The sequence below is a fragment of the Podarcis pityusensis genome (assembly GCF_964106645.2).
Source record: "Podarcis pityusensis genome assembly, chromosome: 14".
NCBI lineage: Eukaryota > Metazoa > Chordata > Lepidosauria > Squamata > Lacertidae > Podarcis > Podarcis pityusensis.
This window is the reverse complement of record NC_138039.1, coordinates 42,040,563-42,065,242: the sequence shown is the minus strand read 5'-3', so window position 1 is coordinate 42,065,242 and position 24,680 is coordinate 42,040,563. Positions and strand designations below refer to the sequence as shown.

Genomic DNA, 24,680 nt, shown 5'->3' with positions numbered 1-24,680 from the left:
TGAACTACAACTCCCACCATCCCTAGCTAGAAGGACCAGTGGTCAGGGATGATGGGAACTGTAGTCTAAAAACAGCAGGATACCCGCTTTTGGGAAACACTGGTGTAGACAATACCAAGCAAGAGGGCCTCACGCTCTGATGTGGTGTAAGGCAGCTTCTCCTGTTCCTATGATTACCCCAATTCCTTTTTTTTTTTTAATGATATTTATTAGAAGTTTAAAGATTACAGGAAAAAGAGAAGAGGAAAATAATAAAAAAATTAACAGAACATACATTACAATAGATAAAAAGAGAGACATAAAAAAACAATACAACAATACAGCAAAAAAACAACAACACTAAAACACATCCAATATTCCATATCTTTACCTTTCATTTACTTGTTTCATCGACCTCCTCACACCTCCCTTTTTTGTATTCTAGTTCAATTCACTATTTCAGCAAATTCTTTCCATCTTTCTCAATTTTTGTTCTATGATTTATCTTAACGGTCTAACCTTAAACTTTTTCATTTTAGCCCATTATCAATCAGCTTTTACTTAATTCTTTATTACATTTCTGCTAAAACCATATAGCTTCATTCCAGCATCCTTCTAACATTCATTAATTTTGCAATATTTTTGTAAATATACTTTAAATTTTTTCCAATCTTCTTCCACCAACTCTTCTCCCTGGTCTCGTATTCTGCCAGCCATTTCCGCCAGTTCCATGTAGTCCATCAGCTTCATCTGCCATTCTTCCCTGGTAGGTAGATCTTGTGTCTTCCAATATGATTACCCCAATTCCATCCATTTCTTGGTTCATGGGTTTCTTCCCCATTATGTCCTACTGCTCCTGAATGCTTGGAGAATTTCTAAGATTAATTTTGGAATTGGAATGTGTGCAGTTTGCTGTAGTATCACTTATTCTCTGGTCATGGGCATCTCCCTCCACCAGGCTGAGGGCCAAAGGAGATGTTCTGTTGGAGATTAATGATGATTTCTTGATTTCTGCTTCTTTTCTTTAAAAAGCTGTGTGGGACCCTGATTTGGTTCAGAACCACAGCACCAAAGGACAGGGGTCTAATCCTTACCTCCCACATCATGTTCTTGTTATGAATCATCCCTACCAGAGCAATTAGCTATGGAGAAGAAAAATCCAGGCACTTGTATTTTACCTGTATGTTTTCCTCCCAGTAGCTAATAGCAGCTGTGTGGGAGTGAATCACAGCTGTAGCCGGGAGGATAATGCTTATCTTCTTCCCGCAGCAAGACAGCTCGGATCAAAATCAGAGGCCCAGAGTGATTTTAGGAAAAATAAAAAGATTTTAATAGGTTAGAACCACAGATCTGCCACAGCATATATTGTCCCTCAGACAGCTAAAGGTGCTTGATAAATTTCATCTGTTGCTGTTTCTGCAAATTCTGATATGAACTGATCTGATCTGCACCTTACATGTTATTCTCTAGCTCAGAATGTAGTTATCCTGGGTGTAGTTTTTAGTAGGGAGGAGCACTGGCTACATAATTCAGTTCCCAACCTGATTCCATACTTTGGAATACAGCCAATCTTGGCCCAAGGCACACTAGGATGCCTAATTGGTGTCTAATTTGATATACCCAAATCAGTACTGGAATTTTATTTTTTTTAAAGCTTTAACTTCCTCAGCCCATTTTGGCAGAAATGCAGAAAATTTGCAGGCATAGTAGCTCTTTCAGAGAACATAATTCGTGTCAAACTGTAGGCAAAAAAAACCCTCTAGGGGCCTTTGTGCTGGTCACATTTAAAATTTGACTTAAAAAAAAACCCCAAATAATGTTTAATTTGGGCGGCAAAATGGAATGACATTTTGGCTCCCATTTTCAAGGAAGATCACCCACTCTGAAGGTATGCAGCCTTCCAATGGTCAAATGAATAAGACCATTGTTCAGTCTAGTTCAGCATTGTCAACACTGGCAGTGTTACTTCAGACAGGGATCTCTCCCAGCCCTATCAGAAAATGCCAAGGACTGAACCTCCTCCATGCATATCAGATGTTCTACCACAGAGCTACAGCCTTCCCCTATCAGCAGTGGTTTCCCCACAAGGCCAGCTGTTGCAGTATTAGTACAGTGGTACAGTGGTACTTCGGGTTACATACACTTCAGGTTACATACGCTTCAGGTTACACACTCCACTAAGCCAGAAATAATGCTTCAGGTTAAGAACTTTGCTTCAGGATAAGAACAGAAATCGGGCTCTGGGGGCGCGGAGGCAGCAGGAGGCCCCATTAGCTAAAGTGGTGCTTCAGTTTAAGAACAGTTTCAGGTTAAGTACGGACCTCCGGAATGAATTAAGTACTTAACCCAAGGTACCACTGTACCTCTAGTTATGAACTTAATTCATTCCGGAGGTCTGTTCTTAACCGGAAACTGTTAACTGTTAACCTGAAACTTAACCTGAAATTAGAGGCGTGCTTTCACTAATGGGGCCTCTTGCTGCCGCTGCGCCGCCGGCAAACAATTTCTGTTCTCATCCTGGGGCAAAGTTCTCAACTCTTCCAGGTTAGCGGAGTTTGTAACCAGAGGCGTTTGTAATTCGAGGTACCACTGTATGGGCAAAAAGAGAATCGCTTAATCTTTCCTGGTGTTTGCTGACATGAGAAATGTGCCCTTGAGAAATAAGCCTGCTGAACAGCAGACGCATAGGTCTTAGGGGTTTGGCTAGGCACCTTTAAATTTAATTTTCTGGTGAGAAGGGGGGGGGGGAGCCATTTGCTTTCTGAGTAAAGTCTTTCCTCTCTGATTATAAGCTTGACCTGTCACTCACCACAGAGTTCCTCATTTGCTCCATCCCCACTCTCACATTTGCTTTCCATTCCTCACCCTAACATTACAATATTATGGTAAACTCAGAGACATTACTGTAACTTTCGGCACATGCTTCTCTTCAACGTTTTTTAAATGTCAGGATTGCTGAGGTGCTCCTGGGGTCTACCTTACTCATCTCTGATGGCAACACCTGCAACGAATCTGGAAAATCCCTCCCAAACCCAACTTTGGATGGTGTGATGGCCTGGGACTCGGGCTCGGACTCAGAACCATAGGAGTCTCAGTCCGCACTAGATCCTCTGCCTCAGGTGGCACCTGAACCGGGTCTGGGGCCTGATCCTGAAGAGTCCCAGTCTGCACAGGTTCCTCTGCAACAAGCACCAGCTGGGCCGAGTCAGGGCCTGAGCCTGCCCTGGCTCCAGATGCGGGGATTACCTCGTTGCCTCCAGCTGGGCAATCACATTCAGCTGCTCCACTACCTGTTGGGTCAGGAGAGGCTGAGGTGGCCTCTGGGTCTAGTAACCCACCGACATCTCCCGAGCTGCAGAGACTGAGGTCTGAGAGAAGGAGAGACCTGAGTACTCGCAGGAGGAGTGCTCGCCTTCGGGCGAGACAGGGAGGTGAGTCACCGGGGGATCAGGACCGGCCGTTACCCCGACGGAGATAAAAGGCTGCCGGACCCCGCCCCAGGTTGTGGGAGTAACGTTGCCGTTTGCCAGAACCTGCCTGAGACCCTGTGCCTGACCTTGCCTGGTTTCCTGCCTTGGTCCTGTCGGACTGACTCCTCGTGGAATCCTTGGATTTGGGACTGGACCTGGACCGCATTGCTCGGGTTAACCCCTGGGCCCAGCGCAAGTGGATTCTTAAAGGAAGTTTAAAGTTTTTAAAAGATTAGCAAAAGGGGGAGGGGAGGAGAGTGTTCTTGTGCTCGAATCCTGCTTGCAAGTTTCCCACAGCCATCTGGTTGGCCACTGTGAGAACACAGGCCTGATCCAGCAGGCTTCTCTTATGACCTTCTTGCTCTGAATGCAGTTTGATTGGAACCAAGTTCGGCAAACTTCACCAGGCAGGTCTGTATAACTTAACACTTCCTTGCGATCATTCGGAATGTGCACAATTTAGTTCAACCATTCCTAATTTAGATTAGAACCCTTGATTGCTTGTACTGCATGAAGATGTGCCCCGTTCCCTCCTATCTGAGTTAATCTTGAATGCTTCATTGATCTCCGAGGCATAATCATTATTGTGCCTTATAAAATAGTCCATTTCAATGTTCATTTGAATTTATGATTATAAGATGAAAGACTACGTGGTGGCAGAATTCCCAGAACAGGCCGTCCCGGGTAATGGGATTCCTCAATATATGTGTGCGGCATTGATGAATTTGCTGTGTCTGTATAAATATTAATAAGGATATTGTTTATTTACATCATCATGCACTGTACACACACTGTATATTGCCATATTTATTTATTTTTTGCAGGACTTTGGAATGAATCAAGGTGGTGGGAAATGTTTGTGAAAAGCTTATTATTGGCCGGAGTGTGGCCAACATCCACATCCTTTGTTTCGATGGAACTGCAGAAGGAAGACATTTTGATCTATATTCCAGACAATTTACAGACTTCTGCTAAAGTGTATGCAATCATTTCATTAAGTGACAAATTGCCAGACGGTGATTAAAAAAAAATTAAGGGTGACAATCCACTTGACTAGCCCAACAGAATGACTTGTTCACACGGTTGCAGATGGACCTGTTGTGTGGCAATGCTTTCAAATGTATCAGCCTATAATGTGCAATCTGCAAGGAGATTGGCAGCTAAAAGTGCTTTCACAAGACTCCTCTGAATTTCTCCCCAGATTTCTGAGCCCTTTTAGGAACTCTGTCCTATTGTACACTGCTTATATTTTTGTATCCGTTTTTCAATTTATGTTGCTAATTAATTAATTAATTAATTAATAATAATACAGTACAAAACAGTATAAACTACAGTCGTACCTTTGTTTTTGAACAGCTTAGTTCTCAAAAGTTTTGGCTCCCAAACGTCGCATACCTGGAAGTGAGTGTCCCGGTTTGCAAACTATTTTTGGAAGCCGAACGTCTAACAGGGCTTCCTCAGCTTCCAGTTTTAGCTGCAGGGGCTTCCTACAGCCAATCAGAAGCTGCGCTTTGGTTTCTGAACGTTTTGGAAGTCAAATGGACTTCCGGAATGGATTCCGTTCGACTTCCAAGGTACGACTGTGGTACAAAAATGAATCGTTATGTGATTCTAGGTATAGTTATACCAGTTCTTTTAATGCAGTGTTTTAACAAAGCGCACATGTCTGCCAGAATCCTGAACAAAAGCGCACATGTCTGCCAGAATCCTGATGCAGTCTTATGTAGGATCTCATCAAAAATGCTTTTTGCTTTGTTTTATTCATGCACACATGCCCATTGCTAAAGCGAAGGGTTGGAATGAACCAAAGGCTCTGAAAGCTCTGTGTGAGTTAATTTGAGAGATTCTCCTAATTAACCAGAATTCAAGGGAGAGTGGAAATTTGCTCATCCTTACACAATGTAATATACCCAAGGAAATGTTTCAAGACATCTACGCAACAGACCTACCAGTAGCCTGAGAGTTGTCCTAACTATATTAAAGACTCTCCCATCAGTTCATTATAGCATTAGGTAGAGAGGTGAGCATCTGTCGATCAACGCAGCTTGCCTTTTCAGTGTGAAAGATCCTCTGCATTTCTTCCACATTACCCTGTTTCTTGTTTGGATTATAGAATCTCTCACTTTGCTAGGTGTTCATTTGGAAGACGTAGAGATATTTGTTATATATTACACAGTTCAGAAATGGTCTAAATAATTAAATAACTAAGTATTTGTCTATTGTGCTTTACAAGTCTGCATAGAGAAGCTAAGAATAGTCTGCTGGATTAGGTCAAAAAAGGTTCAACAAAAAAGGTAAATGGCAAAGGACCCCTGGACGGTTAAGTCCAGTCAAAGGCGACTATGGGGTTGCAGTGCTCATCTCTGCTTTCAGGCCAAGGGAGCTGGTGTTTGTCCAGAGACAGATTTCCGGGCCATGTGGCCAGCATGACTAAACAGCTTCTGGCTCAACAGAACACTGTGACGGAAGCCAAAGCGCACAGAAATGCTGTTTACCTTCCCACCACACTGGTACCTATTTATCTACTTGCACTGGTGTGCTTTCGAACTGCTAGGTTGGCAGGAGCTGGGACAGAGCAACGGGAGCTCACCTCGTCATGGGGATTCGAACCGCCGACCTTCTGACTGGCAAGCCCAAGAGGTTCAGTGGTTTAAACCACAATGCCATCCTGTTGTCACCAAGGCCACCCTGATGTCTGTGGGGAAACCCACAAGGAGGTCCTGAGCACAAGAGTCTTCTCCTCTCCTGTGGTTTCCAGCAACTGGTGCTCAGAAACATTGCTGCCCCAATTGTGAATCAGCATGCGCACATTGGCCACACATGACAAAGGTGCATGCGAACTGAAGGAAATGAAAGCAGCCACAGCATGCTCTCCATGCTCCAGTTCCTGAAATAATTTAGGAATTCTTCCAGCTAATCAAGCACCAGGCATCAGAAACAAGGAACAATGGAGAACAAGGCAGATTTGAACCAGAGGACCAATAAAGGAAGGAAGGGGAGCAGAATTCTCTCATACCTGATTCGAATTAAATCCAACAAATGCAATCTTGCGTCTTCATCCACGAATTTCTGTCGCTATGCCCCTTTAAGACTACATAACTCTTCTCCCCCTGCTTGAAACACTTTATAAATCTTTGGACGTTACGGCCCATCAGTCTGAAGAGGATAACTACTACGGACACTCAACAATCACCCCAAAGTAGCATGCTCTAACAAAGAAAATAAAAGAATATCTATGGCTATCATTTCAGCCATTTCAAACCCTGCAAATTAGGAGCAATGGTGGGGGCTGCAAAGTATTCTTTGCTTTTCACCTCCCTGGGTGCAGGTGCACAATGCAATTTCCTCTTACCTGGCATCTCTCCGCTGCAGAATTGCCTTCTGGGACAGTACTCAAGTCTTTCTTGCTCACCACCCAAATAGCTTTGCTGAAAAGAGGCTCTCAAAGCATTGTCACTGCCAAAGGTGGCTGTTTGCTAATGGGCCCCATCATCTTTTCATTGGCACTAATTGGGTCGTTGACACTGAGGGACAGCGGAATAAGGACTGTGGGATGAATATTCCCCTATCATTTTCAGAGCTGACGTCATCTTTCACAACATGGCAGAAATGAGTACTCTGTGAAGTTACATATCAGCGATCAGACAAAGTTCCAGGTCCACCTAGCATTGCCAGCTCTCAAGTTTTGATTCTAAGACCCAGGTTATTCTAACCTAAGCTAGTTCAGACCTTCCAAGTGTCCCTATTTGCCAGGGACCATCCGGGATTTACAGAAGCTGTCCCAGTTTCTGATTTGATTCTGGAATGTCCTGCTTTTCCTTAGGATGTTCCTATATTCGTCAGAGAAATGTTGGAGGGTATGGAGTTATGCGGCCCCAAGCCCAAAAGATAAGTAACTATACAACCTTTAGAAGACATCTGCAGGCAGCCCTGTATAGGGAAGTTTTTTTAAAAAAATGTTTTATTATGTTTTTATGTATGTTGGAAGCTGCCCAGAATGGCTGGAGCAATCCAGTCGGATGGGCAGGGTATACGTTGTTGTTGTTGTTGTTGTTTAATGGTAAAGGTAAAGGGACCCCTGACCATTAGGTCCAGTCGCAGACGACTCTAGGGTTGTGGTGCTCATCTCGCTTTATTGGCCGAGGGAGCTGGCGTACATCTTCCGGGTCATGTGGCCAGCATGACTCACCCGCTTCTGGAGAGCCAGAGCAGAGCACAGAAACACAGTTTACCTTCCCGCCGGAGCGGTACCTATTTATCTACTTGCACTTTGACATGCTTTCGAACTGCTAGGTTGGCAGGAGCAGGGATCGAACAATAGGAACTCACCCCATTACGGGGATTCGAACCTCTGACCTTCTGATCGGCAAGCCCAAGGCTCTGTGGTTTAACCCACAGCGCCACCCGCGTCCCCTCATATATATATGAGCAATGCACATGAGCAACAGAGTTCCTAGCCTTATTGCTGATAATTTGTTGGATAGAGAAGCACTAGCAGCTAAGGGCAGTGCTTGGAAAAGGTCTTTCGCTCAGAATTCACAAAACATTTTCCATTATCTCAAGTGCCCCTTAAAAAACACCCTCCTATTCTTCCAAATTTTCAACATTCTTTTCCAGCTCTTCACAGTCATAGATCCATCCATTTGCCACTGGGCTCCATCTCTTTTTTCGACAGGGCCATATTCCCAGACCCAAGCCAATCTGATTTTTGACTCTCAAGGGCTGACTGCCATATGATGTCACTCACCGGCTACCCCCTCATTACATTACCAAGCCCCGCCTTGTGACATCACCAAGCCCTGTCACTTGAGCTGGAGTGCTGGAGACCTGGCAAAGCAATTTCGCTTCACACAATGCATTACTGAATGTTGTTTGCAGTAAGATAGACATTTTAAAATGCACCCTTTACCCTAGAATACACATTACTTGGCTGCAGAACTGCAATGCAAAATGTGGAGAAGTGTAGATTTCGAAGGAGAGGTGTGTTGTGGTGTTTTGGAAAACTATGTAGGTTTGCCTTTAAATGTGAACTGAATCAAATTTCTTCTCCATCCCTTGTTTGGAGAAGGGCTCATCTCTTCTGGTTTGTAAGTAACTGAAGTCTCACCATTTAAAAAATGTATGCTAAACCCCCACCAAAAACTGTTGCTTGAACATTTTATCTCAGAAATCAAGCCAAACCTTAAAGCTTTCCTTCCCAGTTAATGCTCTCACCTCTCTCGTGTTCAAACAAAAACATACAGATGCAATTCTTGAAACATTCACCCCTTCTTTTCACTTTGCCCTATGGAAGCATTTTTCATTTCTCAGCCCCCGCCCCTCAAAAAATGGCTATAAGTCAGTCCAGAGTCTGCAAAGTCATCTAGCTTCCTTCACATTGAAATTTATGCAGTCTTTCATTTCTGGAGAGAAGACACCGCCATTTTGACAATCTCTCCACAGCTTTTTGTTGTTGCTGTCGAAGGAAGGTTTGCCTTGTACTGCCTGTATCCTGGAAGGAGATGTTCTCAAAAAGGATTTACCACATCTAGCAACTGCAAAGCCATTTTCTCAAAATGTAAAAGCTTCCATTTGAAGTTCCTTCTTCTTTTTTTCAAAGAGGGAGTGGGTAAGATGGCATGACCTGTGTCATTTTCTCAGCTGCAAATATTTTTGACTGAAGAAGTTTCAAGTCCCAGACCAAGATTCACCCATAGGATTTAAGTGAATATTTTTTTTTTTAAAAAAAACTTTTTTAAAAAAATCCACCTCAGCTCAGATGAGAGTGATGAAAATGTTCAGATTATTATTCCACCATGAACAAGTGCTTTTCTCATTTTAGTTATTGCAATTAATACACCTGTCCACCCAGTCAAGTTCTCTGAAAAGTTTTCATAAACAATAAAATAAAAGCTTACAGCTCGAAATAAAAAAATAACCCTTTTTAAAAATCACAAAAATATCAACATAAACCCCTTTAAAATTATTTGCACTTTGTTATTTTAACCTGTGTGTAATTGTATGCATTCTCCTCTGAGGACAGTTTGGAAACTTCAGCTAGTGCAGAATTCAACAGCCAGGTTGCTCAATGGGGCAAGACGGTTTGAGCATATTACATTGTTCCTGGTCCAACTGCATTGGCTATCATTAGTTTCCGGGCCCAATTCAAAGTGCTGGTTTTGACGTCTAAAGCCTTAAACAGTTCAGGATCGCAGTACTTCAAGGACTGTTGTAAACAAAAGTTGTCCTTTTCCCTTATGGGGTATCCAAGAGCCCATATAGAGTCCTTACATGGGTTCCCTATTGGTAGGTGAAAATAACAGAGGCCAACCAGAGAATATTGAGAAGCAAAGCAACTAGTAAGCCTAATCTTTATTGATCTGTTGCAACAGGGTCCTAACTCTGGGAGGAGGAACCCAGAACAATGGCGCGCAAGACCTTATATGGACTTTTGAAATTGCCACCCTGTAGATCAAGACCACCCCCAGAAACATCATACCTACATCACAGAAAAGGCGGTCTGAAACAGAAATTTGAAGGTTATTTTTCTCCTGTTGTTGTTTATCTCCTGTCTGGCAGGTTACTTGATTGGATTGCCTGGGGGTCCTGGCCAGTCTTTTGTAATGATAAATACTTAGTTCCTGGGCCATGTCACAGGCTCACACCCTATTCAAACACAGACATACCCTTAAGACAGTATTTGTGAAGGAAAAGACAATGGGGAGTCTTTTTCATTTTCCTTTGATCTTGCAGAGAAAACATTTGGTCAGTTTGGGACAGTTTGGGAATCAAAAATGGTTCCAGGTCAGTCTTCGTGTGCTGATAATAATAATAATAATAATAATAATAATAATAATAATAATAATTTATTATTTGTACCCCGCCCATCTGGCTGGGTTTCCCCAGCCACTCTGGGCGGCTTCCATAGAAACCAAAAAACACTAAAATATCACACATTAAAAACTTCCCTGAACAGGGCTGCCTTCAGATGTCTTCTGAATGTCAGGTAGTTGTTTATCACTTTGACATCTGATGGGAGGGCGTTCCACAGGGCGGGCGCCACTACCGAGAAGGCCCTCTGCCTGGTTCCCTGTAGCTTTGCTTCTTGCAATGAGGGAACTGCCAGAAGGCCCTCGGCGCTGGACCTCAGCGTCCGGGCAGAATGATGGGGGGGAGACGCTCCTTCAGGTAAACTGGGCCGAGGCCGTTTAGGGCTTTAAAGGTCAACACCAGCACTTTGAATTGTGCTCGGTGGTACACTCAGTGGTTGGTACACTTATGAACATTTAACATATAACTAAGACCTCAAAATTCCTATCACAGGACCTCCTCTCTCCATGTGAACTGACTTGGACCTTGCAATCAACACCTTGTGTGCCTCCCCTGTGAGAGGTCTGGAGGATGGCAACACAAGAACGGGCCTTTTCTGCAGTTTGTGGTTTGGCTGGCACCTCCATTATACATCTTTGGGTGCCAGGCAAAACCAATGCTCTTTAGCCAGGCCTTTGGCTGACTAACATCCAATGCCCTTTTAAATGTGTTGTGGATTGCCTTTGTTCTTATTTTGTACTTTGGTTTAAGGTGCCATGTATATGTGTGTGGGGGATGTTATTAGGGTTTATAGTAAAGGTAAAGGGACCCCTGACCATTAGGTCCAGTCGTGGACGACTCTGGGGTTGCGGCGCTCATCTCGTTTTAGTGGCCGAGGGAGCTGGTGTTTGTCCACAGACAGCTTCTGGGTCATGACTAAGCCGCTTCTGGCGAACCAGAGCAGCGCATGGAAATGTCATTTACCTTCCCTCTGGAGGGGTACCTATTTATCTACTTGCACTTTGACATGTTTTCGAACTGCTAGGTTGGCAGGAGCAGGGACTGAGCAACAGGAGCTCACCCCGTCATGGGGACTTGAACCGCCAACCTTCTAATCGGCAAGTCCTAGGCTCTATGGTTTACCCCACAGCACCACCTGCGTCCCTAGGGTTTATAGAGAAAAGTACAAAACTTCCTCTTTTTTTGTCCAAACTAAAACTTCTCTAAATGCAATAAAAATAAAGAGGAGCAGGAGAAAGGAGTAAAGAAAAATATTTAATTTAAAAAAAAAAAGATTAAGAGGGGGGAAATAAAATTCAGAAGGGACTCCCGATCCTTCTATATGCTATATGTAAACAATATTCACTTCTTCCACTCCAATATCACACCCAACAATTAGCTTATATGTTTGAGTTTCTAACACTGCCCCCGGATGTTTGACGATTCCACGTTCCGTCATCCATGCTGACTGGGAGTCCAACCATGTTTGGGTGGCAAAATATTGTAATTTTATGTTGTGAATCACCCTGAGATCTACGGGTATAGGGAGGTATACACTTTTAATACATCACCTTGCCAACAAAGGTTCGTATAGTTAAAGCTATGGTTTTCCCAGTAGTGATGTATGGAAGTGAGAGCTGGACCATAAAGAAGGCTGATTGCTGAAGAATTGATGCTTTTGAATTATGGTGCTGGAGGAGACTCTTGAGAGTCCCATGGACTGCAAGATGATCAAACCTATCCATTCTTAAGGAAATCAGCCCTGAGTGCTCACTGGAAGGACAGATCGTGAAGCTGAGGCTCCAATACTTTGGCCACCTCATGAGAAGAGAAGACTCCCTGGAAAAGACCCTGATGTTGGGAAAGATGGAGGGCACAAGGAGAAGGGGACGACAGAGGACGAGATGGTTGGACAGTGTTCTCGAAGCTACCAGCATGAGTTTGACCAAACTGTAGGAGTCAGTGGAAGACAGGAGTGCCTGGCATGCTCTGGTCCATGGGGTCATGAATAGTCGGACTCGACTAAACGACTAAACAACAACAACAACAACAACACTTTTAATAAGTAATAATAATAAAATTTCCAGTGTTGCAAGGAACACCTGGGCTCCCTGCCTGCAGCCTTTACTGGCTAGACAGGAAGAGGGGATATTCTCTCAGTTCTAATTTTGGGATGCGGGATTGGAGCAGTCCTCCCATCTTAATTATTGAACATGAATGACACCAGCAGTTTAGGGGCAGCTCTGCTTCAGAAAAAGCTGCCATGCCTTTGTCTGAGCCAAAGCTGACTCAGACATTGCTGAAGGTTATAAACTCTTGCAAAATGAAGCAACATTGCACATTGTTTGTCTTTTTCTTCCTGACCTGGTCTTTATTAAGTGGCTCCCCCCCTCCCTAGTCTCAATAAATTACAATCACAGGGCTCTTATCTGCTACAACCAGGTTCTACCAAGATGAGCTTTGCCATCTTGCTCCCCCTGCTTTTGAAACCTCAGAGGAACCCAGAGGACCCTCTCTCCTATAAATCCATTCAGACGGCAACTTGTTTCAGGAGCTATTAATGCCACTCTGTATGTTAAGCAGAAGCAATAAGTGTATTTTCGGCATGGATGAAAATCTTTCTCTGTATGAACCCAGCATCTCAAGCAAAGGAGTTGTTTGTATGAAAGAGAAGGAGGGAGGAAGTAGACCCATTGAAATCAGTGGACCTAAATTAGTCATATCAATTACCGTATTTTTTCGCTCTGTAAGACGCACCAGACCACAAGAGGCACCTAGTTTTTGGAGGAGGAAAACAAGAAAAAAAAATATTCTGAATCTCAGAAGCCAGAACAGCAAGAGGGATCGCTGCGCAGTGAAAGCAGCAATCCCTCTTGCTGTTCTGGCTTCTGTGATAGCTGCACAGCCTGCATTTGCTCTATAAGACGCACACACATTTCCCCTTACTTTTTAGGAGGGAAAAAGTGAGTCTTACAGAGCAAAAAATACGGTAATTTCAAGGGGTCTGAAGTGTAGGTGGGTTCAGGCATGACTCAAGACCGAGATTCAGCTCAAAAAGGATTTAAAGGATTTAAGAGGAAATGCCAACAAGAGTGGCAAATGAAACTGATAGACTATGCTGAGCTGGCGAGACTAACAGGGAAAGTTCGAAAGCAGAGGGCCAGATTTTCCTAAAGGACTGGAAGAAATTTACGCTGCATTTGAAAGACAACTGTAATTACCTAACATCGCTTGTAGGGTTACAAGAAGTTTTGTAAGGAGGACTTGAAAAGGACTAAGATTAGCTGATGTAAGGCTGGATTTATAGCAATAAGCAATGTAATAAAATGCAAAATTAGAAAGAAATTTAGAAAACCATTAGAAGGGGTTGAAGGAAGTCTTGGGATGTGACAGCCAAAGATTGTTATGTTGTTTTGGAGTTGTTATGTTGGAAAATTTGTGCAAAAATCAAATATATATATATATATATATATATATATATATGGATTTAATGGAATATCAGGAGCAGGAAGAACAAGAATGACAAACAGGGGCACTTGGCCCAGTATATATACCTTAAGCCGGCCCCGGCAAAATACACACATCGCCTGTGATAGGTCGCCTTAATGGTGCAATTAGCGAATCACAACACTGGCCCTATCTCAGCAGGGATTGGCTGCCTGCCAGCTACTAACAATGCCTTTGGAGGATTTTAGAATTCTCTCTGTCTTTTGTGATGCAGATGAAGCTCCTGAGCTCCAGGAGGCCTGAAGACCTAGACCTGCATTGCAAGCTTTCAGCCTGGCTTCGGTCTACAATGCCTGCATACATAACAGGGTCTACTCTGAGGATGATCAGTTTTGCACACATGTCTAGAGAACCCGTTTGAAGTAGTGGTTACATTGTTAGGCTAGACCCTGGGAGACCAGAGTTAAATAATATTTTTTTTCTTGATTTCCCCCTCTAAAAACTAGGTGCACTTTATGGTCAGGTGCGCCTTATGGGGCAAAAAATACGGTAAGTCTTGATTTTTTAATAAAAAGTATCAGACCTCCTTCAATGTCCTTTTAGAGAAGAAACCATAAATATGGATGAAGTCTCATTTATATGGTTTTTAACATCTTACAGCCTACTGGCTTCCTGTGTCTTGACCACGTCAGCCACCGTTTCCACATGAATTTGTTTGCAATCTGGTGGCATTCCTTGTTTTCTTCGCAGGCTTATGTGTGCTTTGCTATTTTTCACGCTCTATTGCTGGTTAATACCCCCGATACTGGGGGGGTTATTAATGGGAAGCCAGTTTATAGCAAGCTGTTGTCTCATTTCTGATGAATCACACTGGATCTCTCCCAGCAGAACATTTCAGCAAGCTTTCTTTTAGCTTCCCGTGTCTAACTGCCAGGGAATAAAGCAGCAAAAGGATAATGCTAAACTACAAGTAGCAAGACTTTTAAACTACTGTATTTTCATTGGGGGGTGGGGAGGAAGGACAGTGGAACATTAATTAACTTTGCAACCCAAATTCTTAAAATAGAAGCTTACGCAGTATTGTAATACACCCAAGAATGATTGAGAATGAGCGACATTTTCTCTCTTTTCTTTTTAAGTTAAAAGGCTCTCTGGGTGGGTGTGGGGGGGGGGGAAATCCCTGGTTTTAGATCTTCCTCAAATATGGTAGGCCTAATCCCTTTTGGAGAAGCTCCTTTGACTGCAACTTTCGTAAAGTGAAAGCGAGGGAAGTTATAGCCATTTATAGATTCCCCATTATAGTCAACGGGGGCTAAGAAGAATCTTAGTACAACTCCATCCCAATAGGCTTTAATCTGAAGAAATAATGGTTCAAGTGCCTGGGGAATTATCTTCAGTTAGTGCTGTGTTGGTTGGTTACCATTAGGACTGATAGGACGGTAGTGTAGGAGTTCAACAGCAGGTGGTGCCAGAGTCACTGAGAGGCAGAAGCAATGAATTCTACTTTTGTTTCCATGAGTTCTACAAAGGCAGCACTGAGACTGAAGAGGAGGAACCTTGCAAGCAGTGCCACCCCTTGGACTGGATGTAAGAAAGCAGTCAGATGGGGGCTGGCTGAGGGCAGAATGAGATCAGTGGGGCAGTGCCCCATTTGCCCCAATGCAGTGGACACTCGGGTTTCAGATGTGATCCGTGCGGGATGCACATTTGCAATCCGCAGCATCTGCAACCTGCAGCAGTGCATCTGCGTATGCGCGGGTTGCGATTCGGCGCTTCTGTGCATGCGCAAAGCACGATTTAGCGCTTCTGCACATGCGCAACCGCCAAAACCCGGAAGTAACCCATTCTGGTACTTCCGGGTTTTGGCGGTCCGCAACCCAAAAAAATGCAACCTGAAGCGTCTGTAACCCAAGGTATGACTGTATACATCAAGTTCTACTGAGTTCATGTTGTTTATGAGACCTTAAATATCTTTGTCTGGTGAATATGATAATTGTGATTGTCTCCTTCTGTTATTATTCCTATGTCAGCATTGATAATTCATTTTTATTTTTCATTTCTCTAAATAAATTTATTTATTTGGTTTTTCAAATTAAAATTTTGCAGAGATATATCAAACATAAATCATAAAAACAAGATTCCAAGGAATCTCCTGGACTTCCATTCTCCCCTTTGTGGGGCCTATTATTAATCATTTCCTCCCACATCTTTTATGATAGTCCAAATTATTTACCTCTTCCATTATGTCCAGAATTCACCTTAAACTACAAGTGATATTCCAATCCTACTAACAATTTTAGCTATTTACAATGGTCTTTAAGATAAGTCATAAATCTCCCCCTTTCCTTCTTAAAATTTTGGTCTTCCTGATTTCTAACTTCCAGTCATTTGAGTCATTTTGGCATAGTCCATCAACTGCAGCTGCCATTCTTCTCTGGTAGGGACTTTATCTTCTTTCCATCTCTAGGCCAATAACATCCAGGCAGCCGTGGTCACATGCATAAATAGCCTTTTCTGCTCCCTTTGGATTTTGGTTCCTAGAATTCCTAAAAGGAAGGCTTCAAGCTTTTTTTAAACAAAGCTTATTTTAAACATATTTTTTTCAACTCATTATATATCATTTCCCCAAATCCGTTTACTATCTTACAATCCCACCACATATGATAAAAGGTTCCTTCTTTTTCCTTATATTTCCCAGCATTGGAAATTCCTGCTGAGGTTTAAGGAGTGAAGACTCAGCTCATGCTTGAGGATCTTTCCATGAAAATTCACATGGGTTTTCAATTCCAATTGACGTTGCACTTAGAGAAAAACAGATGATGGACCTTGTAATCTAACATGATATTTCCTACGTGTGATTCTCCAGAGAGAGCATTCCAGAAGTACAGTGGTACCTTGGGTTACATACGCTTCAGGTTACAGACTCCGCTAACCCAGAAATATTACCTCAGGTTAAGAACTTTGCTTCAGGATGAGAACAGAAATCATGCTCCGGCGGTGCAGCAGCAGCAGGAGGCCCCATTAGCTAAAGTGGTGCTTCAGGTTAAGAACAGTTTCAGGTTAACAACGGACCTCCAGAATGAATTAAGTACTTAACCTCAGGTATCACTGTATTCCCATACTGGAGAATTTTGCTTAGGGAAAGAACCTTAGTTATTCATCTCTGTTCATTACCAGAATTCATTCGGTGTCCTCCCTTTAGTTTGAAGTCAGCATAATTCCACTGAATAAGAATTGTGTGTATATAGCAAGTGTGTATAGACTTTAGATGGTTGGTGTTCCCTGCAGGCCATCCAGGTAAATAATGCTGGAAAAATTGTGATGGTTTTCTTACCTGCTGCTTTTCTCATTTTAGAGGTGCAACTTTCTCTCTCTAGTGGCTGAATCCTAATTATTTCTTTCTAGGGTTTTGACTTTAGAAATAGAGGAAGTTGCTTTATGATGAGTCAAACCATCGATCCATCTAGCTCAGTATTGTGTGCACTGACTGGCAGCGATTCTCCTGGATTTCAGACATGGAGGCTCTCCCAGGCCTACCTAGAGATGCTGGAGATTCAACTCAGGACCTTCTGCACATGAAGCAGGTGCCATACCCTTCAACTGCCCTGGAAAAAAATGGAAGATTGCCTTTTTTCTTGTGAGAGGACAGTGACCAAAATGGCCGCCAGGATCTCGTACAATTTTGGGACTCGCTCTAACCTCGAAAAAGTGCTTCTTCAGGGGCAGCAATTTCACACACACACACCCAAACAAGACTCATGCGGGAATGCGGCTCCAAAAGATGTCCTATTTTGGGGTCGCTTTGTATTTGAGGGAATAATAATTAATAATAATAATTTTATTATTTATACCCCGCCCATCTGGCTGAGTTTCTCCAGCCACTCTGGGCGGCTCGCAATCGAGTGTTAAAAACAATACAGTATTAAATGTTAAAAACTTCCCTAAAGAGGGCTGCCTTCAGATGTCTTCTAAAAGTCAGATAGTTGTTTATTTCCTTGACATCTGATGGGAGGGCGTTCCACAGGGTGGGTGCCACTACTGAGAAGGCTGGTTCCCTGTAACCTCACTTCTCACAATGAGGGAACCGCCAGAAGGCCCTCGGCGCTGTTTCTCAGTGTCCGGGCTGAACGATGGGGGTGGAGACGCTCCTTCAGGTATACAGGACCAAGGCCGTTTAGGGTATGAGATCTTCTACCTCTGTGATATGGCCCGTCCTATTCACTGAACAGAACGCTGTGGTCTGAACTACTGAGCCTCTTGGGCCTGCCGATCAGAAGGTCAGCGGTTCGAATCCCCACAACGAAGTGAGCTCCCGTTGCTCTGTCCCAGCTCCTGCCAACCCAGCAGTTCAAAAGCATACCAGCGCAAGTAGATAAATAGGTATTGCTGTGGCAGGAAGGTAAATGGTGTTTCTGTGTGCTCTGGCTTCCGTCACAGTGTCCCGTTGTGCCAGAAGCAGTTTAGTCATGCTGCCCACATGAGCTGGAAAGCTGTCTGTGGACAAATGCTGGCTCCCTCAGCCTGAAAGCGAGTTGAGTGCCACAACCCCATAGGCACCTTTGACTGGACTTAACCATCCGGGGTCCTTTACCTTTACCTTTTTACCTTATTCACTGAATAGCTCTTCCATATGTATTCCCCACTTTTTAAAGGTCCTTTCCCACAGAACCTCTTGCTGATTACATCATCCATGTGACTGGTGTCCACCGTAGCGGTGAGAATTCCTCATTAGGATCTCCAGATGTCTGCTGTTGTGTCCCAAATTTAGGATCTTGGCCCTTTTGAACTGGTTTTAAAGACTTTTGTTGTTTCTTCCGATTTGCTTGTTTTATATATCTCTATCTTCCACCTTTGGGGACCAAACAGGATCTCCAATGTGGCAATCAAGAAGCCAGAACTAAAACCAAACAATGGAAATGTAATATAAGAACAAGTAAATCAATCAATAACACAGCAGCAGAAGCTCAACTAAAATGGCAGGGGCTATACATATATCATTGTTACTATGCAGTTTAACAAAACAACGTTTTAATCCAAAGCAGCCACAGAGGATTCTGATTTTGATTGGCATGTCAACAAACCCCAATAGCCAGTAACACAACACAGGTACCTGGGGTGGGCTTGTTTGTTTGTTTGTTTTTGCACTGTAGGGCTAATAGCAGTTTCAGGGGGTTGATTCAGATCAGGTAAGTGGAGCAGAAGGACAAGTTAAACGCTCATTCCTGTCAGTATTGTTGATCTGATCAAAAGCAGGGTCTTCTGCAGCTGCTTCAGTGTTTAAGAATCAAAACAAAGCACCACTGAAAGATCTAATAATTGATCTTTTCATCATGTGTGTCTTGGTCCTGAGGGATATTACAATATATACCCAGGAGAGCTGTGATGCTTAGTACTTCTGAAGACCTCACCAGGACTCCAAGATCATTAGCATTCTGTTTCTTTACAATAGAGAGCGGCTGGTCATAAATTATGCTGGTGGAGCTTTAATAGAACTTTATGAGCTGAATTCAATTGAGGTCTTGAAAAATCTCATGGCTAGACTTGTAAACAAGGGTATCAGAACTAATTAGGAAAGGTGTCACCAATGCACACTGTGAGTCTCTTATGAGATTGGTCCAGTTGATGCAGCTAGATTTCCCCCTGAAGGCAACCCAAATTGCTTTTTTACTTCATTCTTCATACTTAGGGATGAGGAAGAAATTAGATTTGTTAGCATTTTAATGGAAGCCTACCTATTTTGCACTTCCGGAACCAGTACGTGAATTGAATTGCACTGTCCTTCAAGATGTGCACTTCTCTGGATTTTCTGATGCTGTTCTACAATCAAAAATGTGTACCAGTAAAAGCAAGCTTACATAAAAAAACCCGTGCATATTAATGAAAACAAGAATTCATTATGTTAGGCAAAACTGTTTCCCCACCACCAATGTATATAATATCAATGCTAAGATTCTGGATTATAATATTAATCATTGCTATTTAAAGTTGACTCATAATCTTATGCAAGCTGTGTAATTACTGCTTAGTTGTTTTCTTTTCAGTATTTGTTCTTTCAATGTACGGATGTGTGCATATCTATATAAACATAAATAAACGGAACTCAGTGCTTTTTTCAGCCACCTATCAGGTGGGTGACATTGCGGACCACCACTTCCCCCACCCATTTCTTGCCTTTATGTACTGCTGAGAAGCCCCAAACAAACATTTCAAGTCAAAATGGAAGCTGGCCAGCATGTACGAGTCTATCCCTTTTTTAAGATCTATGACTCCACCTAGCTCCTAGCTGCTCCTAGCCGCGATTCGTCAAGTTATGAGGTAAAGCCAAATAATATTTCCTTTTCTTCAATCCATTTCCCATGTTGCAGTGATGGGCTTTGAGGTTTCCAGCCAGGCCTGTACTGTAAGATTACCAGATTCTTTTTCAAAGAATCTGGGGACACTTTTATTTTGAAAAGAGAAAAAAAAAAGTTATTTTTTAAAAGTTTTTTTTTAAAAAAGAAAGAAGTAGTATCTTCTCTTCTGTGGTGTCCTCTGTCACGTGGCCTTCCTCTGGGTCCCAGCCTGCTCTCTTGGAGTGCTAGCCAGTCGTGGAGTAGGCTCAGGTTGGGTGTGGGCTCGGCCACGTGTCCTTGCTTTCGTACCTTTCCTTCTCAGCCGCGGCGGCAGCGGTGCTGCAAGGTCGGGGGTCCCCTCTTTTTTCTCCTTCCTCTTTCTCTCTCTTCCTTCTCCTTCTCCTCTCCTCCTTCTCCCTGCATCGGCTCCGGGGTTTTCCTGGCCCCAGAGCGCTGCTGCGCCGTCAGCCGGGTGCTCTTGCTCCCAGCTCAATTGGGGGGGGTCAGTGGTTCCCCCAGTTGATGCGCTGGGCATCCCCAGTTCCCCCTCGGCAGTGGCGGCGGCAGTCTAAACAGCCCAGAACCAGCCTGGTAGTGCACGCAGTTGGCTCTGGCTGGCCTCAGGAGCTGCTCGCCGCTGTGGCGCCTGCCATTTACCTCACCGGAAGTCTCCATATGATGTATCTTGTGCCGTTGAACCAATCACGCAACATTCATTCCCTACTAATAAATCTATAACACTTAAAATATAAATCCGGGGACATTAAATGAAATCCAGGGACATTCCAGGGATGGATTTTGTCTGGGGGAAGATTTGTAAATCTGGGGACTGTCCCCGGGAAATGGGGACATCTGGTAACCATACTGTACTGTGACTAACTGTAACAACTTCATGGTGAGTTCCGGCACCTGCGACACAAAGAACCCACAAACTGATACTGCAGTGGGGGGAACTGAGTTGAAGAAGTGGGGGGTGAAAACCTCAAGAGTTTGAGCTGGAGCATATCCCAGATTACTTATTAATTTATTTTAAATCAAGACCCCTTACACATTTCAAACCAAACCGGATAGTTCTAGATATTTTAAGCAATCTCTTCAAAAGCTCAAATTAGACAAAGCAACAGATCTGTTTTCAGCGAGATTCAATCACAAACTGGAGGATTTAGGCTGCACAATTAAAGCTGGTTTGGAGCTCTGTCTTTTCGTAAGAAGGAAAGTGAAAATGCAGTGGAAATTGTGGGATAAGACTTGCTTGATGCACCATCATCTAATCTCCTCACAAGCAAATCAGGCTGAATGTTCATTAAGCAAGTCAACTGGAAGCGGCATCTATCTTTTATATTAGCTTATAGCAGAAGGGATGTATGACTGCAATCTGCTTTTCGTCTAGCATTTCAAAAGTCCCTAAAGGGTTGACATTCTTCTTCCAATTTGTTTGTTATATATCTTCCTAGTTTTAACCCTGTAATCTTGTTCAGTACTGCTAAACCCTGTAATTTACCTTTACACAGGACTGGCCCACCCATGAGACAAGGTGTGGTGACCGCCTCAGGTTGCAGGATCCACAGGGGCAGCAGATCCTGATGTAGATATTTATGCCTCCCTTGTTCCTGATGTGTATCGTCACTCATCCCTTCTTCCCTTCAGGGGAGGGAGGCACCATTTTGTGGTTGGCTTCAGGTGCTGAAATGTCTTGGGCTGGCTCTGCCCTTGTTGTCGTTGTTTAGTCGTGTCTAACTGTTAGTGACCCCATGGACCAGACCACGCCAGGCACTCCTGTCTTTCATTGCTTCCCACAGTTTGGTCAAACACATGCTTGTAGCTTCGAGAACACTGTCCAACCATCTCATCCTCTGTCGTCCCCTTCTCCTTGTGCCCTCCATCTTCCCCAACATCAGGGTCTTTTCCAGGGAGTCTTCTCTTCTCATGAGGTGGCCAAAGTATTGGAGCCTCAGCTTCAGGATCTGTCCTTCCAGTGAGCACTCAGGGCTGATTTCCTTCAGAATGGATCTTCTTGCAGTCCATGGGACTCTCAAGAGTCTCCTCCAGCACCATAATTCAAAAGCATCAATTCTTCGGCAATCAGCCTTGTTTATGGTCCAGCTCTCACTTCCATACATTACTACTGGGAAAACCATAGCTTTAACTATACAGGCCTTTGTTGGCAAGGTGATGTCTCTGTTTTTTAAGATGCTGTCTAGGTTTGCCATCGCCTTTCTCCCAAGGAGCAGGTGTCTTTTAATTTCATGACTGCTGTCACCATCTGCAGTGATCATGTAACCCAAGAAAGTAAAATCTCTCACTGCCTCCTTACAGGAACACAAGTCCATAGGCAGCAGTCTTATACCAAATGAGGCCACTGGTCCACCCAGCTCAATATTGTCTACACTGACTGGCAGCAGCTCTCCAGGATTTCAGGCTTGAGTCTTTTCCCTGCCCAACCGGCAGATGCTGGAGAATTGGACCTGGGACATTCTGCATGCAATGCAGATGTCCTATCGCTGAGCTATGACACTCCCCTCATTCCTGCCTTCATTTAGGAAATTCATTTACGTTTCCTTTATTAGTGAGTGGGATACTTGCATCTGTAATCATAAGAAAGAGTCTAATTTCTCTTTGCCCCTAGGCACTGCTTCTAATTGAGATATTCTTTTGTCTGTGAAACCTCTTTCCCAATACAGATGCCAATGAAAGTCATATTCTTAGACCTGGATTACATACTCTGGTGGTTATCTGCTTATCTCTAATTCAAGGTATTGTGATGCCGGGACGCGAGTGGTGCTGTGGATTAAACCACAGAGTCTAGGACTTGCCGATCAGAAGGTCAGCGGTTCGAATCCCCGCGACGGGGTGAGCCCCCATTGCTCGGTCCCTGCTCCTGCCAACCTAGCAGTTTGAAAGCATGTCAAAGTGCAAGTAGATAAATAGGTACTGCTCCGGCGGGAAGGTAAACGGTGTTTCCGTGCGCTGCTCTGGTTCACCAGAAGCGGCTCAGTCATGCCGGCCACATGACCTGGAAGCTGTACGCCGGTTCCCTTGGCCAATAAAGCAAGATGAGCGCCGCAACCCCAGAGTCGGCCACGACTGGACCTAATGGTCAGGGGTCCCTTTACCTTACCTTTACCGTGATGCCACCTCAGATTTTAATCAGCTTACTCAACTTCGTCCTCTTCCTTTTTCTCTTTCCAACCCACCAAAGCGTCATCTCCCTTACCTCTGCTGTTGCACAAGTAACCTGTTCCAGAGTGCTGAGGAATCTCTGCTGAGCAACATTGGAGATTTTCTGGAGAGGGCGAAGGATCTAATAGGGCGGCTTTGCGCTGACAGTCAAATGCAACTCGTTGAAATATGCACCATGCATGCAAATCGCTTTCATGCCTCTGCATCCCACAATACAGCTGGGTGTCGCCTGTTTCCTGGCAAACACCTGTTCCTATTCTAAAATGGCTCTCTGCTTTTAAATTAGACCATGGAATTTGCTCCCACCAGATGTCATGATTGATCAGACAAATTCACGAAGGATACAACTACCAGTGCCTACCAGACCTAATGGCCATGCTCTCCTTTATAATGCTGGAAGCAGCATTCCTCTGAATACTGTTTGTGGGGTTTCCAAGGCATCTAGTTGACATTTTGAGAAGATGATGCTGGATGACACAGGCACTTGGCCAAATTTTTGTTGTTGCTAAAGTTTTCAGCATATAATATGATAAAAACCAAACTGGTCTAAAGAGAAATAATGAACAAGACAATTTCTCCTCCTCTTCCTCTTCCTCTTCCTCGTCCTCTTCCTCCTCTTCTTCCTCCACTTCCACTTCCTCTTCCTCTTCTTCCTCTTCCTCTTCTCCTCTTCTCCTCTCCTCCTCCTCTTCTTTTCTTCTTCTCTCCTCCTCCTCCTCCTCCTCTTCTTCTCTTCTTCTTCTTCTCTTCTTCTCTTCTTCTTCTCCTTCTCCTTCTCTTCTTCTCCTTCTTCTTCTTCCTCTTTGCCCAACTGGCTGAGTTGCCCCAGCTACTCTGGGCGGCTTCCAACACATATAAAAACATAATCACACCTTTAAACTTCCTGATACAGGGCTGCCTTCAGATGTCTTCTAAACGTTGTGTCGTCATTTAGTTCCTTGACATCTGACAGGAGGGCCTTCCACAGGGAGGGTGCCACTGCCGAGAAGGCCCTCTGCCTGGCTCCTTGTAACTTCACTTCTTGCAGTGAGGGAACTGCCAGAAGAAGGCACTTGTCCAAATTCAGAGGGTTCTTCTTCCGTTCTTGCATCTCTTGAATGAGCAAATGAATGAAAAAGATGCACTCGGAGCATTTACGCAAAGCGACACGTTGGCGGTACAATTTCCTACCAAGTTAGTTTGTCGAGCAAACTTATCATTTAAATTGAGGAGTGTAGGATGTAGGCCAATGTGTGGATTTGGAAAGGAACCATAATGCACGCCAGTTCAGTTAGAAGCCACCGGGATACAGGGAAGTGATCCCCCTCTTCCCCGGATGATTAGTGTCTTTTTTTTATTGATGTTGCTTGGATTCCCACTCAGTATACTTTATTACAGGGCTAGAAAGTGCCTCGCAGCAGCTGAGTTGTAGAGTTGTAAAATCAAGCTTTTTGAAAGCTGGAGAAAATTGAAATGTCACTCTCTACAAGGAGTTTTAGGAGAG

General features: G+C 43.8%; 1 protein-coding gene across 1 annotated transcript in view; it reads right to left on the bottom strand.

Moving 5' to 3' along the window:
• Nucleotides 1-22,459, bottom strand: part of DMXL2 (Dmx like 2) — a 416,196-nt gene extending 393,737 nt beyond the window's left edge. The window contains exon 1 of the mRNA XM_080980195.1: nt 22,453-22,459. The gene's annotated coding sequence lies outside the window, so the exon portion shown is untranslated. The remainder of the gene's footprint in view (nt 1-22,452) is intronic.
• Between the last annotated feature and the right edge of the window lie 2,221 nt (nt 22,460-24,680).